The sequence below is a fragment of the Phyllostomus hastatus genome, unplaced genomic scaffold (assembly GCF_019186645.2).
Source record: "Phyllostomus hastatus isolate PE091 unplaced genomic scaffold, TTU_PhHast_1.1 phas_contig_58, whole genome shotgun sequence".
NCBI lineage: Eukaryota > Metazoa > Chordata > Mammalia > Chiroptera > Phyllostomidae > Phyllostomus > Phyllostomus hastatus.
In genome coordinates, this window is record NW_025333916.1 from 31,149,385 (window position 1) to 31,174,644 (window position 25,260).

Here is a 25,260-nt window from a genome sequence, read left to right on the forward strand (position 1 = left end):
CAGAAAGTAGAATTATTTAGCTTACTCTAGTACAGAGAGAGAGAGAGAGAGAGAGAGAGAGAGAGAGGATCTCTTTGTTTGGGTAAACCTATGAATAAAATAAAATTATGTAAATGAAAAGGAAAACAGTTATATTAGACTAAATTATCAAAATAATAAAATAACTTTTTGGTGTAGTGATATGTATGCATCTTTATTAATGTATTTAATAACAATATCTAGCAGGTCTAATATTTACCATACTTTATTTTGAGATGTGTACAACTTTGAGATAAGAAAACACCTGTGATTTCCATTAGCAACAAAGTTACAGAAAGTACTGTGGTTAGTCACTATATTCATAATAAAAGAAAATGGTATTTTTCCATTAGAAATTGGGGAAAATATAGGTGTGATGTTGTCCATCCAAATTTATCAACCTCCTGAATCCTTTCTGGCCTCCAGATTAAAAACCATTGCTATTAAATGGGTTTTACTCTGAGAGTAGAATGAGTCAGGTTTAAGTTCATTATAACAAAAACTTGTAATTGAGTTGTGCTAGAATGAAAAGGACTTTCTCATAAAGTAGTGATCTACCTGTCAGTGGAATATTTAGGTAGCAGCTGGATAATTAATGTCGAGAATTTTGTACTATAACACTAATTCATATAAGCTAATCTTTTGTATGCTTACTAAGTTTCAAGCACTGTGTTGGGAGCAATTTATGCATTAGTTCTTTTGTTTTCATAACCATTCCCTGAAGTTTATCACTACTTCAGTGATAAAACAATTTAGATTTTTGGATTTGCCAAAGGTTTACTGAAAGAGTCAGTGGCAGCATATAATCTCAAATCCAGGTCTGGGTGACTTCAAAGCCCAAGATTGAAGCTTATTTCGATAATAATTTGGGGGACAGATTGGAAAGGTGAGAGTATTGGAGATCATCCATCCTCTTCATTTGATAGACATGAGGGAGCTAAGAACCCAAAGAGGCTAAGTGACTTACTCCAGGTTACACAATTCATGGAAGAGAAAGAAATTGAACTTTGATGTCTTGTGACGTGGAAACATAAGAAGATTTTATTCTTTGGTTTACCATCTGCTAGAAACCAAACTGTAGCCTGAAGAGAGAAGTAATGGAAGACACAATGGTTTGGAATAGAGTATATAATCTTTTCCCACTTCTTTTAGAAAACACAGTTATGTCTCAAAATGCCTTTATCTGTGTTAGTGCATTTATTGTTTGAGATAAAATTACTCAAATAGTGTTTTAACTCTAACAAATAGTAAACTGTTCAGTATTCAAATTGTGCTTTTGATATATTTATGCTATTTATCTTATGAATAAAAACTTGCTCTTGTAATAGCCAGATCCTTAACAATTTTATTAACTTGCCACCAGCAAGTGTCTCTCTGACAGTGAGTTCCAAGTAAATGCCTAATGCCTGAATGAACGAGTGCAATTGCTTGGTTTGCTGGTTTCCTTTAATTTCTACTTAAACCCACTAGGTAATTTAGTATTTATAATGCTCTGAATCTATTTTTTTCCCACCAAAAGATAATTAAAGTTAAATTTACCATTAGTTTCTAATGAGGGAAGGAATTGTCTAAATTAATTAAAAATATAACAGGTTTTTCTTTTCATGGGCATAATGGGCAGCAAGATGGCATCTGCTAGTAGGGTTGCTCAGGTAGTCGAGCTACATCCTCCATCAGTGAGGTTCCCTGACAGTAGAGACAAGGCTAACCCCGTGTGCCGGAAGTTCTGAGATCAGCAGGACTACCATCTCACTCTTCTGCAATGTCACACTTTTGAAGGAGAGTAAATCTCCATCTTGGCTGATGCAGCAGGACCCACCAGATACTGCAGAAATAATCAAAACATTACCTCAGAAATATAAAAGAAAAGTTATATCTCAAAAAATTTGAATTTATCCAACACAGGGGTCCAGTATAATCACTGACATGGTGGCTGCTGTTTGTTATCAGACAAAAGAAGGAACTTAACAATAAGGGACTTCTAAAATGACAAATAAGAAATTACACATTAAACAACTTTAATAAGTATTCTGTAAAAAAGAGGAATATAGAACATTTAGATGGACACTTGCTCTTCTCATTTATATCTCTTAGCTTCTCCACAAGCTTACCTAGTTGTTTATATAATTTATACTTTATTAAAGTAAACACTTTTAAGTGTTAAAAAATCAAACATGTAAATTTTTCTGAAATATAATACATTAGCAAAAAAGTAATAAATAACTTCTTTCAAAAGTAGATAATTATTTTTTAGAGCAGAATATGGCTCACATCAAAACTGAGTGGCAGACACACCACTTTCCTATATCCCCCTGGTCTGCACAGCCTCCCCATTGCCCACGTTGTAGAAAATGGGCGTCTCAAGAAACGGTCTGCTGCAGCTAGCCTCCGTGATGGCCTCCAACGCTCCCCACCTTCTGGGGTTCTCACATTTGTGTCATCGCCCCTCACATTGTACCAGGGTGGATGTCTGTGACCAATAAAACTTGTCGGGCATTTTAGTAACTTTGTTCTCACCAGGATACTATTCTACTGTAAGCTTGACAATATTTGGTAATCTCTCAAGTAGTTCACATTTCAATCAGCAGTGCCTACCATCCTGTTTTGTGCAGTCTAAATTTAGGGCAAAGGATATTGCATTGTTATTTTTAGAGATCCTTTTTTTTTCTAGCCACATTTTTATTATCTATATGACACACTAAAAAGTGAGTCAGAAAACCAAGGATCTTATATGATATCAGAGTTTTTATGAGATGACATTTTTTAATAGCCACAATCAATACAAAAACTCCAACAGCTACAACAAAATATTTTTAATCTTCACACTTGAACAGTCTTGACATCAGGTCTGTTGTTTTGCATTATTATTAGTTTTGGAGACACAGTTACGCATGCAGGCTCAGTTTAATAGATATGCAACCTAAGCATTCACATAGGGCCCCACACTTAGGTGAGTTTCACAAATTATGTACCTGGTCCTGGATAACAGAGAGATTAGAATCAAATTAGGATTGTCAAATTACTGATTATATCCTGAAATCAAGCCTTAAAAATGTTGATAACCCAGAGAACATCTTAATCGTGTTAGTAATGCTTTCTCCTGTGCATTCAACATTTCCTCTTTCTTGTCTGTTCGTCACCTGTAGAACTCTTCAGGGCTCATCATTGTGCCACCACTGACCATTTCTTCCCCCTTCCAAAAACTTAACAAAGAAGTTATGATGAAGCATATCCATCCCAGCTTTTTTCCTCGAGATTCCACAGCATCCTCGCCAAGCTGTCGTATGAGCACTTGCATGTTGTTATATATACACACATCAATATTTTAAATAAATTTTAGTGCCTTTCTAAGCAAAGAGTATGTATTTTAAAATCTGGAGTTTTCTTTTTCAGTTTGAGATGACTACATTTTGCTTAATTTCTTTTAAATCTCTGTAACACAATATTGATGACAGCATTTGTTTTTTAATTAACTGTCAGTGGGAGGAATAAAATGGAGTTTTGTTTTCCTTTTCCATTAAGAGGGTAGTTTAACTATAATTTACTTAAAAAAATATACTGTTAACCAGATAAAGGAAGACTTTACATTACTCTGACCCATTCAGGTTTAAAGAAATGCTTAGTAGCAAAATCACTGCCTCTTGACTTTGAGCTTTCTGTCTGTATCATTGAAACAAGTCTCACCAGTGAATCAACAGGGGTGAAATGTGTGGGCCATGAGACAGATGCTGCCCATCTGAGAAACTTCCAAAGTGGTCAGCCTCAGAGTATCAGTTAGCATAATCAATACTGACTACTATATGGGTAAATCCCTAAATCCCAGTGGCTAAACACTTGAAGTTTATCTTTCGTCCAAAGTCAGTTGATACTTCTGGTTGGTAGGCTGCCTTCCACCTGGTCATTCATACATCTGCATTACTTCCTATGAATATATGGCTTCATTCTGTCTCAAACTTCAACCTTTTCTCCCATCACTAGGTGTATGAGGGAACCAGAGGTGTTTTCTATGAGCAGGCCCAGAAGTAGTGGGCAAGGTCTGTCCATAAAGTATCCAGCCATGTGCTACAAAAGTAGAGACAGTTATTGAAGATGATACAAGATATAACAAACATTGTACATAGGACAATGATGCCTTAGTCCCCTTCAAGGTAGGCACTTTGGGACCTCGCACAATCCTCTCAACTGCAGCATGATGTTTCTTCTGCTCTGGTAGCAGAAGCCATGGAATGAATTTTGCCATGACACATTTCATGCCAGAATCCTGCATCAGAATCTTGGACACAGTAGTTTTTGAAATCCCCAGATCAGCTTCTAGTTCTTGCACTCCCAGTTGCTGATCTTTGTTGATTGCAGCCTGTATACATTCAACATTCTCAAGTGTTCTGCTTGTTGCATGGATCACTTTCAACAGATTCTTGGCCATCGTTGAAGCAGTTGTGCCACACTTTTATTTGCACTGCACCCATTACATTGTCCCCTAAAGCCTTCTGAATCATCCAAATAGTTTCTATGGACGAATGTTCAAGTTTAACATAAAATTTAATGCAGATTCTTTGCTCTGCACTCTCAGTCATTTTGAGTGTGACAGCCACACAGTACACATATTCACTCAATGGTGTCTACTGCCCTTACTGAGTAGTACAGTGAAGTCATCATTGTTCACGCATGCGCATTCCAGTTCACTCTCTTTGGATGTCAGGTCACATCGATGTTGTGCAAACCATTGTTGTCATATTAACGATGGCTGAACATTTTCCAGACAGTCCTCATGTACTGCTTCCTCTCATTTTATACTTACATGTCCATGTCTGGGAAATGTGTTTCAGCCGTGGACCCAGGAAACAGGGCCCAAATTTTGCTGACTCTCTGCCCTTCTATGGTCCAATGACATTGTGCCATATCCGAATTAATTTATTTCTATAATCCTTAAAATAGGTTGCATCCATATTATAATTATAATAATATGTACCTATTTCCTTTGGACAACACTACTCTTTAGATTTCATCCCAAGCTGGATTCTAGGTCATCTTGTTTCTTTTCTTATTCCATATTTTCCATGTCTCTCATTTTGATGATCACTTCTCAAAGACTCACTAATTTATATACTCAGCCCGTATTTGTCCTTTGTGGTTTAGACCTGTATATCTTATTTCTTCTCAATATCTCCCATTTGAATCATACTTTTTAGCCAAAATATTCAAAATTGAAATTGTCCTTCTCTACCTGCTCACTATGCCAGGTATCTCTTCTAAGGACCTTATAACTAACTATGGATACCAATGTTTATCTAGTTCTTTAGCTTCATTCCCTCTCCTCCCTTTAATTGCTATAAGCATTCTATCATTGAGACCTGTCAATTTTACCTTCTCTCTTCATTTTTACTAGTACCAGCCTGTCTCAACTGACATTATCTCTTTCCTGAACCACAGTTAATAGCTGCCTCCATCCATTTCCTGGCATTCTGCTCTTGCCCTCCATCTGATCCATTTTCTGCATTGAATTCAGAGCCATCTTTTCAAAATACAAATCTAACATTATCATTCACCACACATCCTTGTTTTAAACCTGTTAATGGTTTCCCTTTATTCTTCAGACTATTAACATCTCCTCAGAGCAGTTGTCCAGGTTCTCTGTGATTAGAATCACACCCTGTCTGCAGACTCCTGTCTGCAAACTCCTGTGTGGCTTGTCTGTTTGACCCATTCTCTGCCTCACTCTCTGAGCTCCATCTACATTGACTTTTCACTCTGTGCCTCTGATCCTTTGCTCATCCTGTCCTCTCTCCCAGGAACACTTGTTCCTGTCTCTCTCTCCTATTTACTCAGTAAGCCCTCCTCATCCTTCTCATCTTAGAAAATTCCTTTCACTGTTGGAGCCTTTCCTGAACCCAGACTGCTATCACAGAACCTCATATTTTTCTTTTACTGTGCACAGATGTTTTTATCATATGTATGTGATTGAATGGTTAATATATCTTTTATTTACTGAAAAGTGTCTATTTTCTGATCATTACATCAACAGTACCTAGAACAATGCCTTATATTTAATAAACACTTTTTTTGTTGTGGATAATACTTTTATGTAGCTTATAAATTAATTAAAATGAAAAAATGGTAAAAGGTATCATGTAGAACTGCAAGGGTATATTTCTTAGCATGTAACTGGAAAAGTGTGTTCAACAAGCATGTGTGTTTGTGTGTCTATTGTTATACATGTCCACTTGCCTTCGAGGAATACTGTCAGATATGGTATGTGTGGGTATGTAGTATATCCAACAGAATATTTTATCTATCATCTATCTACCTATTTATTATCTATCTATCTATCTATCATCTATCTATTATTGTTCTCTTTACACTTGTCCCAATTTTTTCCTCTTTGCCCTCCTCCGCCCAGCCTACCCCCTGCTCCCACAAGTCAATCCCCACACCATTGTTCAAGTCCATGCATCATTCATACATGTCCTTCAATTAATCCTTTCCCCTTCTTCTCACCATTATCTCCCTCCCCTCTCCCCTGTGACTGCTGTTAGTCTGTTCCATGCTTCCATATCTCTGGTTCTATTTTGCTTGTTAGTTCATTAGATTCCCTTTATAAGTGAGATCATATGATATTTGTCTTTCACCGACTGGCTTATTTCATGTAGCCTAATATTCTCCAGTGCCATCCATTCTCTCAGAATGGCCATCATTAATAAATCAGCAAACAACAAGTGCAGGCAAGGATATGGAAAATATCCTTGTTGGTGCATAAACAACTGTTTTTTAACAGCTCCTTCATTTTGTATCCCAAACCCTACCTACCACCCAGCACAGAGTAAGTCTACAATAAATATTTATTTAACTGAATTGAGTATTAATGGATGGCATTTAAATATTTTATTTTATTGACATACTTTACAAAATTGCCTTGTGGAGCAGCCCAGTTTAACTTCTAATAAAAAAATGCAATAATGGGAGAAAATAGGGGAAGGGTCATCAAGGAGCATATATAAAGGTCACACAGACAAAACCAAAGAGGGTAGGGTCAAGGGTAGGAAGTGGGCAAGGGGGCAAGGGGGAGTGGTGTGGGTGGAATGGAGACAACTGTACTTGAACAACAGTAAAAAATAAATAAATAAAAATGAAAACACATGCAAGTCTGCCACTTTGTGTCAGATAGACAAACAAGGTTGCCATTTAGAAGCAAGGTTCTCACTGATAGATTAAGACTGCCTTGAAGATATCAAGTTAATTCTCATTTTATTAACAACTTATTTCTGAAAAACAAGGATTTGGTAGAAGGAGTAATAAATACTCAGAAAAAAATATTTGTATAATAAAAATTTGATGTAAGTTTTAGGGCCTGTTTTGAAAAATAAGAGTATTATAGAATAGAAGTTAAACCTTTTCTGTTGGAGATTTAGAGTATTATTTTGGCATCTATGACTTGTGTTCCTGACCTCAGGCTTAAATTTGGATTTTATTTTTCAGAGATAGCTGAATTTGGGATAATGAGTCATCACCTTTTTGTAGCAGACTCCAGGGTATCTATATGCTCTGACAGATGCAATTCACTATTTGAGTCAAATGTTGAACAAGCATTCTAATTTAGATTGTGATTGATATTTTATTAGCTTGGGCACCTAATTTTCTGAAGTTAATGGAGTTGAATTTATAATCAAAAGCCACTTTAACTAAAAAAAAAAACTATGTCCCCAGTTATTCTTTCTCAAACGGTTGCTTCTTTCAGTCTAGGACCTTTGAGATATCAAAGGGCACTTTTAGCTCAAAATAGGAAAAAAACATAGCCCTTATCATCTTATTGAGGAGGATGGTCTTTGACATTTAATTTTTAACACTTGTCTTTGCCCTAAATAAAATTCCAGTTCTTATTTGGACATTGTTAAGAAAGGTAGAATTAGGGAAGCATTGAAGGGATAAACTAGATTGTTCTTTGATTCAACATATTTTGATTCCCACTATGTGCCAAAAACTCTTCTAGGTACTAGGAATATACCAGTGGGGGTAGAAAACTTCTTCTTTCACAGAGCTTAAATTCTAAAAGATAAGTAAGAGACAAGATAGATAGATAGGTAGATAGATAGATACAGGATCCGGCAGAAGTAGCGCCTGCTTCAGTGTGGTTGGTAGCAAAATAATATGGGTGTAATAATTTATAGTTTTAATTTGAACATTTCACCTAAAATGTCATATGGGGTGCTTGAGTGTGGCATTGTTATGTTACAGAATTACATGTTTATGATTTTCTAATAAAATATTTTATAATGAAAGGGGCATTATGTGTGCCAGACCCTGTATATACAGATAGAACTATAAATGTAAATATAGCTACATATACAACCATGTGTGTCTCTATACTCATTTATCAATTGCATCACCCTCTCCATAAATATGAATATAAGTGTTTATATTTATATTTGGGATATTTTAAAACCCTAAGGATGTAGGTGAGGCTAGAGCAAAAAGATAAAAGAGTTATAGGAGGTTAGTCAGAGAATTTATGTAACACTGAATAGATCACTGTAGGGGTTTTACTTTTACTATGAATGAGATGGAAGACCTTTAAAGGTATTGTCCAGAGGTGGGATGCAATCTGCCTGTAAGATTTATTGGAACCACATTGTACTCTGTATTGAGAATAGAAAATAGCAGTGAAAAGTGCAAAGAAGACCCATTAAAAGGTATCTTACATTATATTTCATAGAAGCTGAGTCTGAGATGAAGGTTGTTGTGGAGGTGACTTGTTAAGGGTGTGCTCTCAGAAAAAACATACTAAGAAATGAGGGCAGCAGGATAAGCATAGAAGCGAAGCAAAAATGTAGTTTCATCTAAGACTAGCCTTAGCCTAATTCAGATCAGAGGGAGAGCTCTGGAGTATGAATAGTAGTACTGCAGAACTGTCCCACTTTGAGATAAGGGCTGCCTTTTGTATTCATACTTTAGTAGATCACTGGCTGTTCATCAAATTTAAGGAGTCATAACATCATAGGCATCAATGAAGAAGGCCCCTTTGGGTCTTCTGAAACACTTCTCTGGGGTTGAAGCTAGTAGATTTTTTTTTAAAGATTTTATTTATTTATTTTTAGAGAGGGAAGGGAGGCAGATAGAGAGAGAGAGAGAGAGAGAGAGAGAGAGAAACAACAATGTGCAGTTGCTGGGGGTTATGGCCTGCAACCCAGGCATGTACCCTGGCTGGGAATCGAACCTGGGGCACTTTGGTTCCCAGCCCATGCTCAATCCACTGAGTTACGCCAGCCAGGATGTTTTTAAGTCAATACAATGTCTGGATGGTGAGTGCACTACCCAGTAAAGGGTATCTGGGCAGAACACTAGTAGCATTTATAGAGAAGATCAGAACATTATTCCAGGTGGGAGAAAATGATGACTTGGACCAGGGTGGTAGCTACACTTGGGGTAAGACTGTTAAGATCTAGATGTATTTTGTTTGTAGAATTGACAAGATTTGTTGCTGGATTGATGTCTGTTGCACAAAAGAGAGCAGTCAAAGATGACCTTATGAATCCTGGCCTGAGACACTGATAGATAGAGTTGCATAGATAGAGTTGCTATTTACTGAGATGGGAAAAGGGAGATCAGGGTTTTCATGTTAAATTTGTACATGCATTCAGACTTACAAGTGGAAAGACTGAATAGATAATTGGGTTGCATGAGCCTGGATTTCAGGTCTGATTTACAAATATAATTTGGGTAGTAATGATTTTAAAGTTAAGGAGTTGCTGTGGATCAGTAATTTTCAATCTTTTTTATCTCATGGCACACATAAATTAATTACTAAAATTCTGTGGTACACCAAAAAATATTCTTTGATCTGACAAAAATAGGTATAGTTTTTATTGACTTACTGAAAAAATGTAGTAATTAACCTATCTTTTTGGCTCCAAAGTGACTTTTTTAAAAATCAGGTGCCTATACCTGTGTATAAGGATTTTTGTTACCAAGAATTAACCAATCAGACACAACTTTATTATGCAACATGACCAATAAGATGCAACTCTGTTATATGACCTGTATATTTATGGTTCAAGACAGGGTATCCACACAAGATGGCTATTGTTGTGTTGTCATTTTTTTTTAAATTTCAAAATATAAGGGAATAGAGGTCAGTGTCCCAGACTAAATAGTCAGGTATTGCATGTATAAAAAATTCTTGTGGCGCTCTGACTGGTGTACCTCAGTAGTTTGAGTGCTGACCTGTGAATCAAAAGGTCACTGGTTTGATTGCCAGTCAGAGCACATGCCTGGGTTGCAGGCCAGGTCCCCAGTTAGGGGCATGCAAGAGGCAATTGATTAATGTATCTCTCACTTATCAATGTTTCTCTTCCTCCCTTTATCCTTCTCTTCCAATCTCTCTAAAAAACAAACAAACAATTTTTGTTGAAAATCACCACTTAGATAAATAAGAGGAGCCAGCCCATGGTGTTGGGGTTGGAATTATGCCAATAATACAGGAAAGGATAGTGATAAGGAGTAACTGGTAAGGCAGAAAGATGACCTAGAGTGAGGGAAGTCTTGGCAGTCAAATGAAAACAGTGCACAAAAGGAAGGAGTGCTTGATTGCTGAATGCTGATGATTATTTGAATGACAACTGGGAACTGAATTTTGGATTTAGCATTTTGGAGATCTTGGGTGAACTAAAGAAGAGCAGTTTCAGTGGAATGCTGAAGACAAAAGCATGTTTGGAATGGATTCAAGAACAAGTGGGAAGGCAGGAGGAGAAGATCATGAGTTTGGGCAACACTTTTGAGGAGTTTTCTTTCCTAAAGAAGTAAGAGACATGATAGATGCTGGTTGAGATTTAAATGGGATGCATTACAGTGGAATTCTATGTTGATGTGCATAATCCAGAGAAGGGAAAATTACCGATGCAGGGGAGAGGGTAATAACTGGAGAAATATTCTTGAGCAGGTGAAAAGGGAGGAGATTAGGTACATAAAGGGAGGGTTTGTTTTGGTAAATATGGTGGAGAAGACAGGAAAATTATTTTTTATTTTGTTATTTTTAAATGAAATATATATCAAGTTATCAACTGAGCTGAGAATAGGGAAGAAACTGTTGAAAACCTGAAGAGTTGTGAAATAATTATCTATCTGTGGGTAGAGGAGTAACTGGACTAGGAAAATGTTAATAAGATTTATGGGCAGCTCTGAGGGCTTGCAGGTTTCAAGAAATAATCACAGGAAGTCCTCAGAGCTTGAGGATAGGGCAAAACATTATATTAAAACAATCACAAAGAATATGAAAAAATTATACTATCAAATTTTTATAAACAATTAAATAAAAATACACATAGAAAATTGGACTATAAAGACATTACATACATTAGAATGTTTTTAAGAGACCGGGGTTGATCAGACTCATATAATGTGATTATATGGTTCAGTGCAATATTCAAGATTTTGGTAAACACATTGTATTAAGATGGAAATTTGAGAACCTGGCCATTTGCATTGGAATATTAAATGATAATGTTTTAGTTTTATCTTTCAATCATTAAAGATATCAATGTAATGTTACATTATTTTTATGGTCACAGTTTAAAATTTAACTGGAATGCTATAGGGATTTTCCTTGGTCAAATTTTATTTTGCAAATTCAAATGCTTGTACAATGGCTTCAGAGTAAAATTAAAAACCAGATTTTTCCTGTCATTGAATATATTTATCTAAGAAAAATCTGGACAACTTCCTTGTGTGTCTAATGCCTGTTTCTTCTTTTTAGTGGTCACTGAATATTGAATGATACTTTTGAGGAGGTGATTTTATGAGTTGGAAATACTTTCCCTTAACACTTGTCAAACATTTTCCTGCCTTTCCCAGACCCTTTAAATGCATTGTATTCTTTATCCCGAAAAAGTTAGTAAAAGAAACCATTAGATAACAGATCTAGTTCTTCCAGGTGGGACCGTATGGGAGTAGAGCTTCCCGCTAGCAGGAATGCAGACACATACTGCCTGTACGAAGCCAGAGCTCAAAGACCCAGCTGCCCACTTGATACAAGACTGCCCATGAGAGAGTAGATTCTTGTGGGCTTCCTCTTCATACTTCCTCCAGTAGAAGAGTGAGTCAAGAGGACAACACTTTTGAGTGACACATGGATCTAGTGCTATTGGTCATCCATTGTCCATACTTCCCCTTTGTTCTAAGGAGCAGGCTTTGTATTGCTAGTACTTCGTACTGTGCAGCAGACATAGCTCCTCCTGCTGACTGGGCCTCCTTACTTCATGAGTCCAGGGCCAATGTCTTCCATAGGTACCATCAGGTTGTAGACAGGAACTCCTTCCTGGAGTCATGCAGACACACCACCTTTCCTGTTGGTGCATTCATACTCTTCATGAAGTGCAGTTAGTTCTGTCTTAACACTTGCCTTGAAAACACGAAATTGTTCTAATGCAGTGGATATATTAGGAAACAATTTGAAGAACAGCTACAAGTGAGAGTATAAATAATTTTTTAAAGTTTTTTTTTAGGTTTTTATTTATTTTTAGAGAAGGAAGGGAGGGAGAAAGAAGGAGAGAGAGAAACATCAACGTGCAGTTGCTGGGGGCTGTGGCCTGCAACCCAGGCATGTGCCCTGACTGGGAATCGAACCTATGATGTTTTGGTTTGCAGCCCACACTCAATCCACTGAACTACGCCAGCCAGGACAAAAGTATAAATAATTTTAATGGCTCCACATATCACTACTTTGGGATGCATAACAACATTATTTTCTCTAAGAAGATGAAGAGTTCTGTGCTTATAGGTCATTCTTTTATACCTAGAAATAATACTTAGTCATGATTAATTAAATGCCAAGTCTATTAAACAAGATAGCCACTAAAGTGTGGGTCTGTCTAAAGATTCTATTTTTTAAATGTGTCATATTTTCTTATCCCAAAGTTTCTCATAATCTCTCTCTCTATACCTTCTCTCAGGGTGAATTTATAAAAATCTGTGGTTTTGGCCCCATTTCTATATTGGTGACACCCAAATCTCTCTGTGTAACCAAAGGCCAAACTTTTTATGAGTCACAGGTTTTGATTTACACCTGAATATACTCAAGTATTTCAAACATCTTAAATACAAAATTAAGTTTAGCATTTTCTCTATTTGCATATAGATATGCATATGTGTATATTTATGTATGTGTATGAATATATCACATATACTTACAATGTATGTCAGGCACTCTCCTATGTGCTTTATCTATATTAAGGCATTAATTCCCCTGGATAGCTCAATGAGGTAAGTGTTCTTAGTTTGTCCATGTTACAAATGGAGAAACTGAAGGAAAGAGATTAAATAACTTATCCAAGGTCAGTGAAGAAGCTGGGATTTGAATCCAGATAATTTATCTCCACAGGACATTGTTTTTCCAAACTTCATGCAATTCACAGAGTTAAACCCTATAAGGATTGTTTCAGTTCCTCATTTAAATCTCAGTTTAAGCAAGTTCATTCACTGGTGGAAAGATATACAGGCTTTGGGTACACAGAAAGCATGTTCTCAGAAGACTTGGGTTTTGTTTACAGTTATATACTCATTGCTTTCTGTGCATTCTTGACTCTAAAGACATTTCCTGGTGTTTAGCAGAACTAGAAACTATTACATGGATAACATCCATCATAGTTTTCATGTGGATGTTAATTATAGCCTCTAAATTGCAGATAGAGCATAGGAACATAAGATTCATGTCACCAAGGAACTGATGATAAGGCTGGAATGGTACATTACAGTCAGACTGTGGACTATTTGAAATGATAGACTGATGAGATTTTATTTTCTTGCTGATATATATATATAGCTTTAAAGGAATACACACACACACATACACACACACATACTGCATTAAAGGAATGGCATGATATTCAGATAGTGTTTTAGGAAGAATCAGTTGACCATGTACCATTACTTCCTGAACACAAGGACAGATACAGTCCTTGAGTGCTTTCCTCTCTACTCTGGGGCTGTGGCTCTCCAACTGTGTATGTCAGAATCTCCTGGGGAAGCTTGTTATACAGGGGTGGGCAAAAGTAGGTTCACAGTTGGGAGTATGCAAAACACAGAGTTTACTCTTATGTTATTACTTATTAATTATTGTATTATTTTCCATTAAGACAATTGTAAACCTACCTTTGCCCACCCCTGTATATTATACTGGAATTGCCTCACACCATAACTCCAGCCCCTGAGATTTTATTTCAGTAGACATGGATTTAAAATGCAAGAAACTGTATTTTAATAAATACCACACTGGAAGATTATGATGCAGGTGATTTGAGAAACACTACAGTAGAAGCTATGAGATTAATACACACATCAGGTGAAAAATGCCTGAAGTAAAATAAGAGGTGAAATCTCAGAATGGCTATTTGAGCCCACATGTTTTGTTTTCTCCCTCACAGATTCTCAGTGAATACACACACACACACACACACACACACACACACACACACAATCTGAATCCACCGTAAAAAATAGGAAAGATTTCCAGGATTTGAGGACCAGAAGGTAGGCCTCAAAAACTGTGAAGTATACCTACTATATGTAATGCAGGGAGGACCAAGCTGAGGAAAGTAACCAAGTACAAATGGGAATGCCTTCAGGAGCAGTAAGTGCGTGAGACTCTCTGGAAAACCTCACCAAATTTTCCAGGGTGGAGGTGGAAGGATCAGAACAAGGGTCCATGGCCCTACCACAAGGACTATGTGGTAGGCAATATAAGTAAACCTCAATCTTAACAAAATCAGAAAAAACAAAAGGTCACCAGAGTAGTCTCCTTGGGATGTGGATCAACTGAGTCTGTTTTAGTGGGCAGTTCAGAATAGGACTTCTAAAAGCAAGAAAAGATAATTGATGACAGAAACTGTCCCTTTTTAGGAAATAAGGAAGAGACAGTCAACAGAACTGATAGGAAACTTGATACCAATCCAGTGATCTAGATGCAAAAGAAATAAAAACAAACAAAAAAACCAAATAAGTGGTTTTCAGGAAAATGTGGTTAAATTTTACTACAAGATATAGAAAGATTAAATAATATGTAGAATGAGCCCTGGCCACTGTGGCTCAGTTTGTTGGAGCATCTTCACATACACCAAAAGTTTGCAGGTTCAATTCCCTGACAGGGCACATACCTAGTTTGTGAGTTTGATCCCACATCAGGTCACGTATAAGAGGCAACTGATGGCTATTTATCTCTCATATCGATGTTTTCCCTCTTCTCTCTCTCTCTTCCTTTCTCTCTAAAAGCAATGAAAAAAGTGTCCTCAAGTGAGGATAAAAAATAAAAAAATACATACATACATACATGCATACATACACTATTCCCATCATGGGAACCCCCTCTCATAACCTCATCTAAACCTAATTATCTCCCAAAGGTCCCACTTTCAAATATCACATTGAGGTTTCGGGCTTCAATATATGAATTTGGGGAGGATACAAAAATTTAGTCCACCACAGTTACTCTTCAAAAATTTAACACCAAAACAAATCATAATGTAAGCCAAAGTGGGGTAGGATGGAGGGTGGTAGGTGGGGATGGGTGGGGCAGGGGAGAATGGTGGGGAGAAAATAGAGACAACTGTAGCTACAGCTGGACAACAATAAAAAAGAATATTATATTACTGATATCATTGCTGTAGTTAAATTATTTAAAATTATGCATATGGGTAAGGGTTGGAGGATTTATGGTTGTTTTGTTGGGACTATAAAATTTTCAGTAAGGTTCAATTATTTTTTTGCTATAACTATACTATTTTTGTGGCAAAACTCTTAAAATTATAATCGACATTAGTTCATACTTATAAAAAGCTAGATGTTTTATTGAGGTCTCTCAGTTCTACATTTTTTTAGTGGGTTGCAAAAGGAATTAAAAATATTGCTTACTTCTTACAATTCCTCATAGGTAGCTGTGCTCATTGGCATGATAGATGCAAACCACTGCAGTCAGTTGCAGTGTAAGAAGTTATTTTCGCATTCCAGATGTCATTTCCCGTGGGCACTGAGTCTGTAATTTCCCAAGTGTAAGAATTTAATTTTTTTCTGCTCTAATTTCTGATATCTTTAAGGTCCTTGATTTTCTTCCATTTAGCAGCACCAACCAACTTTTTCCATAAAGAAATATCTCATTAACCTAATTAGTTCCCCACAAATAATTAATCCAGTTATAGACTGTTTACTGGTTTCTGCATTATTTGATATTTACAAAACTGACAGAATTAAAAAATATATGTTTTACTCACTCCTCCCTATCCAGGACAACATGTGGCTTTAGGAAAAATAGGGCAGCTTCCAAAGCAGCGATTTTCAACTGGTATGCCACAAGAGACACACAGTGTGCGGCAATAATTTTTAAAACATGCAGCATATAGCTGAGTACTTAGTTAGTGCACTGACCTCCTTTCCCTTAAATTGTCAAATAAATGACAACAGCCAACACAACAGTAGCTGTCTGGTATGAATGAATCTAAACTATACCTATTTTTTGTCAGATCAGGAAAATACATAGTGTTTGATGTGCATCAGAATTTTAGTAATAAATTCATGTGCCATGAGATTAAAAAGGTTGAAAATCACTTTTCCAAATGATGATGTCATGCTGATGACACAGTGTGGCACTTAGAAATGCCAATAGGCATGAGGGGATTTCCCTTATTAACATCTTTTAGAAGCTCAGAATTAAATGTATAGAATTTTTATATGCTATTGTTATACCTATTGAACTCTGGATCTCATTGTTTTGTCTGTGGATAAAAGTTCACATGTATAACACCATATGGGTTAGCGGCTGTTGCTTATTGCTGCTGCAGAAGCAAGAGAGACTGTGGGCTATGTGCCATTCTGTAATTCATTGCGTGTTCTCCCACTTAGGCTGGGACTGTGCTATGAAGAAGACCTATTTTGGAGATGGGTTAAAGATATATAGACCAATAATTATGGCAGGTGCTATTCTGCATATTTCCAGGTTGTAAGTGAATTAAAAACCCTCAGTCTGAAATGTGGAGACAGAATACACAAAGAGCCAGGTGTTTGACTTTCAACTAACTGGCTTTTTGACTTGGGTAGATTTTATTTAAGCTGTATAAGCTCAGCCACTTTATTTATAAATAGAATTAACACTTATGTCATAGGGTTATGTTATGACTCACATAAGATAGTGAATGCAAAGTGCTTTGTTCCGTGTCTTCTACATGGTAAGTGCTAAAAATATTAACTTTAAAAAAGTCATGATCATTTTTGGTGTTTTCAATTTTTTTCAGTTATAATTAAATTTAATCGAGCCATTAATGAGTTGCACACCTGAGGATGACCTTTGTTACATTCACTCAGAGATTCCCTCCTGATGGGGAGGGAACATGGCAGCAACTCTTAAACTGGCAGTGATTGTCTGTAAGGTGGTGATTCCTAACTATCCCAGTGTGGCCTCCAACTGGGTTGATCAAAGGATGACCCCATACAAGGATGGCTACTTTCAGGTAGAGGTCTAGGCAGTTTGTTTTATGCTAACAGGTGGTCATCACATAAGAATAGAGGAGCCTCATCCTTGTAGTACAGCTGAGAAGTTTCTTCAAAACAATCTGGACTGTGTAGACTTCTGGTATTAGAACATATGATCTGTCATTTCAGTCTAGTGACTACTTTCTTCTTAATCCTATATAACAGCTTTTTAGAAACTATTCTGGGTTCTTTCTCTAATTTATACATAGGGTATATATATCCTTAAATACAAATATTTATATATACACATCAGTTTTAAATACAAATTTAAAAAGTGATAACTATATTACATTACATACTATTTTTAATACACTGTGATTCTATGTTGTGTTATTCTATCTGCTTCTAGAATTTTAATAAGGAAACTGATAACAAATAAGAGTTCCTTTGCAGCCTAGTATGATTTTACCTTCATGCAAAGCAAAGTGTTTTGAGGCAATATCAGGGATAAGTGTATGGAATTAATCATTTGTTTTTCCACAATATACCCATCTACCACTGGGAACCAGAATCAATAATTATGTTCTCTGGTTTATACTCAACACAATTTCTTAACCTCCAGCTCTGAAACAACAGATTTTGTGAGAGATGCTGATTATGTTTCATGAAATTCTGCAGGGCCAACTCAATTGAGGATGTCATTATTCAACATTTGGCTAATCTGAATTCTATAGCCTTAGTCATTAAGACATTGCAAGGTAGATAATGCCAATTACAAATTAGAAAATTTTTGTGGCAGTGTTTATATTTTCTAAGCGACAACACAGATGTTTTCTTACATTTAAAACATGATTGTAATACCTCATCACTTATATTTAAGAACCTCATTTACCATCTTGGAAAAATAAATACATGGCTGTAATCCATAAGCAATATCAGTTAATACCTACTGTGAAAATGTATTGTATACTGAGTGCATGACATACTGCCAGTTCCTATGAGCTGAGAGATTCAATGAGTCAGAGCATCAAGCGCATTACTTTCATGGATTACCCATTCTCTACATCATAGCTTCAGTTGTATGATTTCATTTCAACAGATTTTTTATCACATATCTTCCATGCATGAGACACTATGCTTGGTATTGGGAAAAGAGAGCAAGCAGTCTAAATGCTTCCACAGCCCAGGAAATATTGCCATCATGTTTCAAAAGAGTTTCTGGATAGCCAGGTGTGTCCTTGGAGTTTAACTATGTGAAGGTGCTATTGGTGCTCTTCAAACCCCAGTAGACAGGGAAGTTTTGGATGGCCACTGGAGATTACAGGGTCAAGGGAAAACTTGTTTAAAACTGTGAGTATGTTTAAATGTTTGTTCAAAAGAGCTGGCTTAGTAGGAGAAGCTGAAGACATGAAGAGAGTGAAGAATTGATTGATATGCAAGGCCTCTGGGCAGGCAGAAGGGAATGGAACCTGGAAAATAGAATTAGGGACTGGCCTTATATCAAGGGAATGATGTTTCTCCTACCGTCTTGGAGGGAAGGTAGACCAGGGAAGCTATAGCCATCTATGGCCCCGAGGGAACTAGACACAGAGTGAGCTAGTATGGTATTACAAAGGGAGGCTTGTTTGGAAATGTCAAGCACTTGAGCTTCTGCCCAACCCCTAGACAAGCTGCTGCCATGATTCATTCCTGGGGAGCAGCACAAAGACTTTAAGGTGAATGCATTGTCAGATGTGGGGCTAGGTAAAAGAAGGTGTATTTTGAGGCTTCTTGAGGGCAAAGTTTGTCTTATGTTCACCTTTGTGGTATTTGTTGTATCCATCCCAGTCTTCTTCATGCTAAATAAGTTTAAGTTACTTATTATGTTCAAAAGAGATGGGCACATAGTTTCTGAAGCAGAAAAATGATAAGATGGAGGAGTGATCATTCAAACTTGACTCTTCTGCTAAGACTGGACTTTAAACAGTTGATACACAGTTACATTATTTAATGTGTAATTTGAAAACAGCAGAGGCTCTGGTGTTGGGAACACATCATTTATATTGTTAAAGAGGTTTACAAAAACATGGCTGGATCTTTTCATACCCTAACAAGCAAGTCCATGGGAAACCTCTCTTCAAATGAAGTTGACCTTTGCCTCATTTCCTTGGATGTGATATCCAACCAGCATCTCCCTAACGCAGTTTGCAGATGACTCAGGGCAAATAGAATCAGGAACCGTATGAACCTGCTCTCCTCAGGAGATTTGAGATGGAGCTACAAAATAAAGTTAAAACAAAATTACCCTTCTCCATTTCATAGCATGAAGAATCCCAGAGTCATTCCTCTCTGTTTTCTACCTATACCTTGTGCACTGTTGACAATAGCTAGGTATTAAGAGTTCTCAGTTGACTTATACTCTTGGGTATATGTACTCCTCCTGAGAGTCTAGTTTTGAGAAAAGAACCTAGTGAGATGGTCTTATGACAAGACCTAAGTAATATTTTGGACTTGCTTTTTAGTTATAAGTTTAGTGTTAAATTTGCCCTAACTATAATTTTCAAAATAATTAGATCAGGCATATGCCATTTTTTAATGTATTGATTTGACAGAGAGAGAGAGAGAGGGAGGGAGAGAGAGAGAAACACCAACCTTATGCTTCTCCTCTCTCGATGCATTCATCAGTTGCCACTTGTATGTGCCCTGACCAGGGATCAAACCTGCAACCTTGGCACATCAAGACAATGCTTTGTCCAACTTAGCTACCCAGACAGGGCTTCAGACATATGCTATATTGACTAAGAAAACACAATGAAAAAATTCATCAACTTGTGACTGAAGTTCACAAGATCCTTATTGGAACAGGGTGAGAAAACATTATGATAACAAATCAGAAGTGAGTCATGCTATGTATCATATTTTTAATAAATTTTTAAACACTATTTCACAGAGTTCAAACAGTACTGATTACTCAATCCATAGAGATGTCATGTGTAAAAAGAACAATGTATATTACTGGTTTTAATGTCTGAAACTGAGCACATAGAGATTAATTTTTATTAGTGAATAATTAATGTTTTAGAATGAAAACAGACATACTCTTTGAATTATTAGTCTTTTTTCCAGTAATATTAATATGTACTAATATAAAATATAAAGAAATTTAGTGACTACCCTCCTCTTCCATGAGCCAAGTCTCTTTGAGACAGCTGGGTTGATAAAAGGCTTACCAGGGTTATTTGGACACCCATTGTAAATCCTGCAGAAACTGACTGTGGGATCAGAGGTTTTCTCTGATGCCGAATGATCAATGTAGATATTATAAAGCCGAAATAAGGTAAAAATGTTTTGTAATCAGTTAAATAAATGTTAAATTTAAATTAAATGTAGATATTTGGTAAAGAAAAAAAGTGAAATAAGTCAGGTGATGAAAGGCAAATACCATATGATCTTACCTATAAGTGGAACCTAATCAACAAAACAAACAAGTAAGCAAAATAGAACCAGAGACATGGAAATGAAGAACAAACTGACAGTGACCAGAGGGGAAGGAGGAGGGGGATAAAGGAGGAAAGAAAGGGAAGGGTCAAGTCAAAAACATGTATAAAGGATGCATGGACAAGGACAACAGTTGGAGGGGGGAGGATTGGATGTGGGAGGGGGAGTAGGCAGGGCAGGGGAGAGTAATGGGGGAAAAATGAGGACAACTATAATTGAACAATAAAAATAGATATTCTGAGTATAAAGCAATTATAACTTATTCCCATATCAGGTGAGAAAAAATGAATAATTTTATTAATTTTAGATTTTTTATTATATCAGTTAACATTATTATTTGTATTTATTTTATCACAAGGCATAGTTTTCTTTATTATATGTCTTTATAGACAATCTAGTAACATTTGTGTGTGACTGACAGATTAATTTTAGACATCTCAGTCCAGAAAAATAAACGCTACTGTAAGATGAGTATAATATACAAAATACATATTGCAGTTCTTATGTTAATCAGTTAAATGCCAGCTTGGGGTGGAGCTGGGGGTGTTGTGTCTAGAGCATTTGCTCTGCTAGAACATTGAAATGAAACACATTCCTATAGTGATGACTAAAAATATTCCTCTTTCAAATTGCATAACTACCCAAACACAGGAATTTCTAGGTAAGATGTTTAACAAATGCATACTGCTTTTATTTTCTAGGAGGATGCCCAAAATAATTTCCTGGGGATCTTTGAAGTCAGTGCTTATAATATCATTAACATTGTTATTGACATTTAAAATATAACTAAAAACATCCTGACCAGATAATTTTTATTTTCTTCAAATAGTTGGTATTTGCTTCCCCTCTCTCCATTTTGAGAAAAGACAGCCAACCACAATGAATAGATTTTTTAAAAAATTCATATTTGTATATTCATCTTGAATACATTCTAAAACTTTAAAATTTTGCCCCACCCCATTTTACATTTTTTATGCCATTTTTTACATTTTAAATTTTATGTATCATTTAATTAATTATTATAGATTTAGTTAATTTTATCACTTTTGCCTTTAACCTTTATACTTGATTTATCAATCTACTATTTTTACTATATATTTATTTTTTCAAGTGAGCTTTTAAATTCTGTATTTGTTATTACTACTAACATTTCCTTTTACCTTGAAAAAGTCTTTTTAACGTTTCTCATAAAGCTGGCTTAGTGGTGATGAACTCCTTTAGTTTTGCTCACCTAGAAAACTTTTTCTTTTCAGTTTAAAGATTTTACATACAGGGGTGAGCAAAGTAGGTTATTAATAGTAAATAATGCAATAATTAATACATAATAATAGAAGAATAAACTGCATTTTGCATACTCACAACTGTAAACTTTTTGCATGCCCCTGAATTTATTACTGAACCAACTTGCTAGTGCAAAAAAAAAGTTAACAAAGAAAAACATTCTTCTAATAATATCCCAATAAAACACACCCAACTATTCTGATAGTAGTGATCTTTTCAGTGATACAGTAAGTAGCAAGCAACCAGATATGGCATGTGTCAGCCATCCCCTGTGCAATTCCTTGTAAACCCAGGCTGGTTCTTCTCCAATGTTTCCTATTGTAGTTGTACCTGATTTTGTTGTTAGTTTTCATCCAAATTCATTGGGGAATGGGCCAATTCTGCTTTTAGAAATCTCTTTTTTTAAGCTTAATCCCTTCAGATTTTTTCCCAAGACCCCAGACCCCCTCCACCTGACAGCTGTCAGTCTGTTCTCTGTGTCTATGAGTCTGTTTCTATATTGTTAGTTTATTTTCTTCATTAGTTTCTGTATATAAGTGAAATGATATGGTGCTTGTCTTTCTCTGGCTGGCTTATTTCACTTATCATAATACTCTCCAGGTCCATCCATGCTGTTGCAAATGGTAAGGTTTCCTTCTTTTTTTAAATGGCTGAGTAGTATTCCATTATGTAAATATACTATAGCTTTTTGTACTTCCACTTATCTACTGAGGGGCACTTGAGCTGCTTCCAAATCTGGCTATTGGAAGTGATGCTGCAATGAACATAGGGGTGCATATATTCTTTTGAATTAATGTTTCAGGTTCCTTTGAGTATATTCCCAGAAGTGGAATTGCTTGGTCACAAGCCTGGTTTGGGGTTGAGACCCTACTCTTCTCAGGGGCAACCTTTGCAGCTAAGATATCCCTCTGAAACTCAGCCACCATCTATGGAAGCAGGCTAGCCATTTTTATGTCTCTGTCCTTCCAGCCAGCCTTGATGTGGCTTCTTCTGTAAATAGTTGGTTATAAGACTTCTCTTCAGCTAGTCTTCAGTTGTTTATTCAGGTTGATCACTCTATATTTTAGTTGTAATTCCAGTTTGATCCTAGGAGGAGGTATGCGTAGCTTCCTCCTACTCAGTCACATCTTAGCTCTGCTTTTGGAAAACTCTTAATTGTCCTTTAATTCTGAAAATTATCCTGCCAGGTAGAAAATACTTGGTTCGAAGGTTTTTCCTTTCAGTACTTTGATTGTGTCTTGTCACTCATTTCTAGCCAGCAAAGTTTCTGCTGAAAATCTGCTGATAGCCTTATGAGGTTTCCTTCATACATAACAAGTTGGTTTTCTCTTGCTGCTTTTAAGATTCCATATTTATTTTGAACTTTTTCCATTTTCATTATAATGTGTCTTGGTATGAATTTCTGGGTTCATTTTAGGTGGGATTCTGCACCTGATGTCTGTTTCTTTCCCCAGATTAGGGAAGTTTTCAGGCATTATTTCTTCAGATAATTTTGCTTTCTCTCTTTCTCTCTCTCTCTCTCCTGGGACCCCTATAATGCAAATGTTATTCCTCTTGATGTTATTCCTAAGATCTCTTAAGGTATCTTCACCTTTAAAATTCTTTTTTATTTTTATCTTCTCTGAGTTACATTGCTTTTTCTTTTAGCTTATTAATACATTCTTCTGCTTCATCCAGTCTGCTGTGGAACTCCTCCAGTATATTTTTTAGTTAATTATTGTATTCTTCAGCTCTGTAACCTGTTTGGAATGTTCTTATATTTTCTATTACTTTGTTGATGATTTCACTATTTTAACCCATTCTCCTGAGTTCAGTGAGCATGCTTCTATAGCCATTACTTGGAACCCTTTATCAGGTAGATTGCTTTTCTTCATTTCATAATATCTTTTTTGAGGATTTGCCATATTTTTCAGTTAGAACATATTCTTAGACTCCTAATTTTGTTCAATTCTGTGTTTGTTCCTATGTATTAGGCAAATCAACTACACCTTCAGTCTCAAAGAAGAGGCCCTACGTAGGAGATGTCCAGAGGAGTTAATCCCCCAGCCACCAAGGCTAGGAACTCAAGGGACATTCCCAGTGTAGGCAGCACATGCCCACCTTCTGTGGAGGGGTAGAGGCTGTGACATGAGGGGGCCAGGGCTCTCAGTGAGGCTCGTTCACTCACTGTAGCAGATTAATGGGAGAATTCCAGAATGACACCACCAATGTCGGCATTAGTAAGGCAGAATGGGGTCACAAATTTAGTAGCCACCAGTGTTTCTGTACCTGGAGAGAGTCCCAACAGTTTTCTGACTCTTTGCCAGATATACATTTTTTTTAACAAAGATTCTATTTATTTTTGACAGAGGTGAAGGGAGACAAAAGAGAGGGAGAGACACATCAATGTGTGGTTGCCTCTCACACACTCGCTACTGGGGACCTGGCCTGCAACCCAGGCATGTGCCTGGACTGGGAATCGAATCAGTGACCTTTTGGTTCGCAGGCTGGTGCTCAATCCACTGAGCCACACCAGCCAGGACTCTTTGCTAGATATTTTAAGATAAGTAAGTTGGTTTCCTTTATACACAGTGTAAGTGCTTTTAAAACTGGTGTTTTTGCATCGTGTCCTGGGGGAAGTGAATCTTCATGTGAGCCCTTTAAGAGCAGTTCTTGCCCTTAAGATGGTGTTGGTGTTGCTCAGTTGTTGGAGCATCATCCTATATATCAAAAGGTTGGGGTTCATTCCTGGTCAGGGCACATACATAGCTGTGGGTTCGGTCCCCAGTTGGGGCAAGATTGATGTTTCTTTCTCATCAATATTTCTCTCTTTCTCTCCTTCCCTCCCATTCTCTCTAAAATCAGTAAACATATTAAATTTTTTTTAAAAGAGCAGTCTACCTCCCCAATAATTATATAGTTTTCCTGGATGTCCTCCCCATGAGTTTTCAAAGCCAGGCATTTTGTGGGCTCATTTCTCCTGTGCAGGATCGAAGGGTGCCTCAGGTGGAGCACAAACTCCTTGCTACTCAGATTTGCTGTGTTCATCTCTTTTGTCTTAGG

General features: G+C 36.6%; 1 protein-coding gene and 1 pseudogene across 3 annotated transcripts in view; both read left to right on the forward strand.

Moving 5' to 3' along the window:
* The window catches only part of PDE4D (phosphodiesterase 4D), a 1,296,708-nt gene that overhangs the window by 310,386 nt on the left and 961,062 nt on the right, over nt 1–25,260 (forward strand). The window lies entirely within an intron of this gene.
* LOC123824900 lies at nt 1,632–1,936 on the forward strand (annotated as a pseudogene).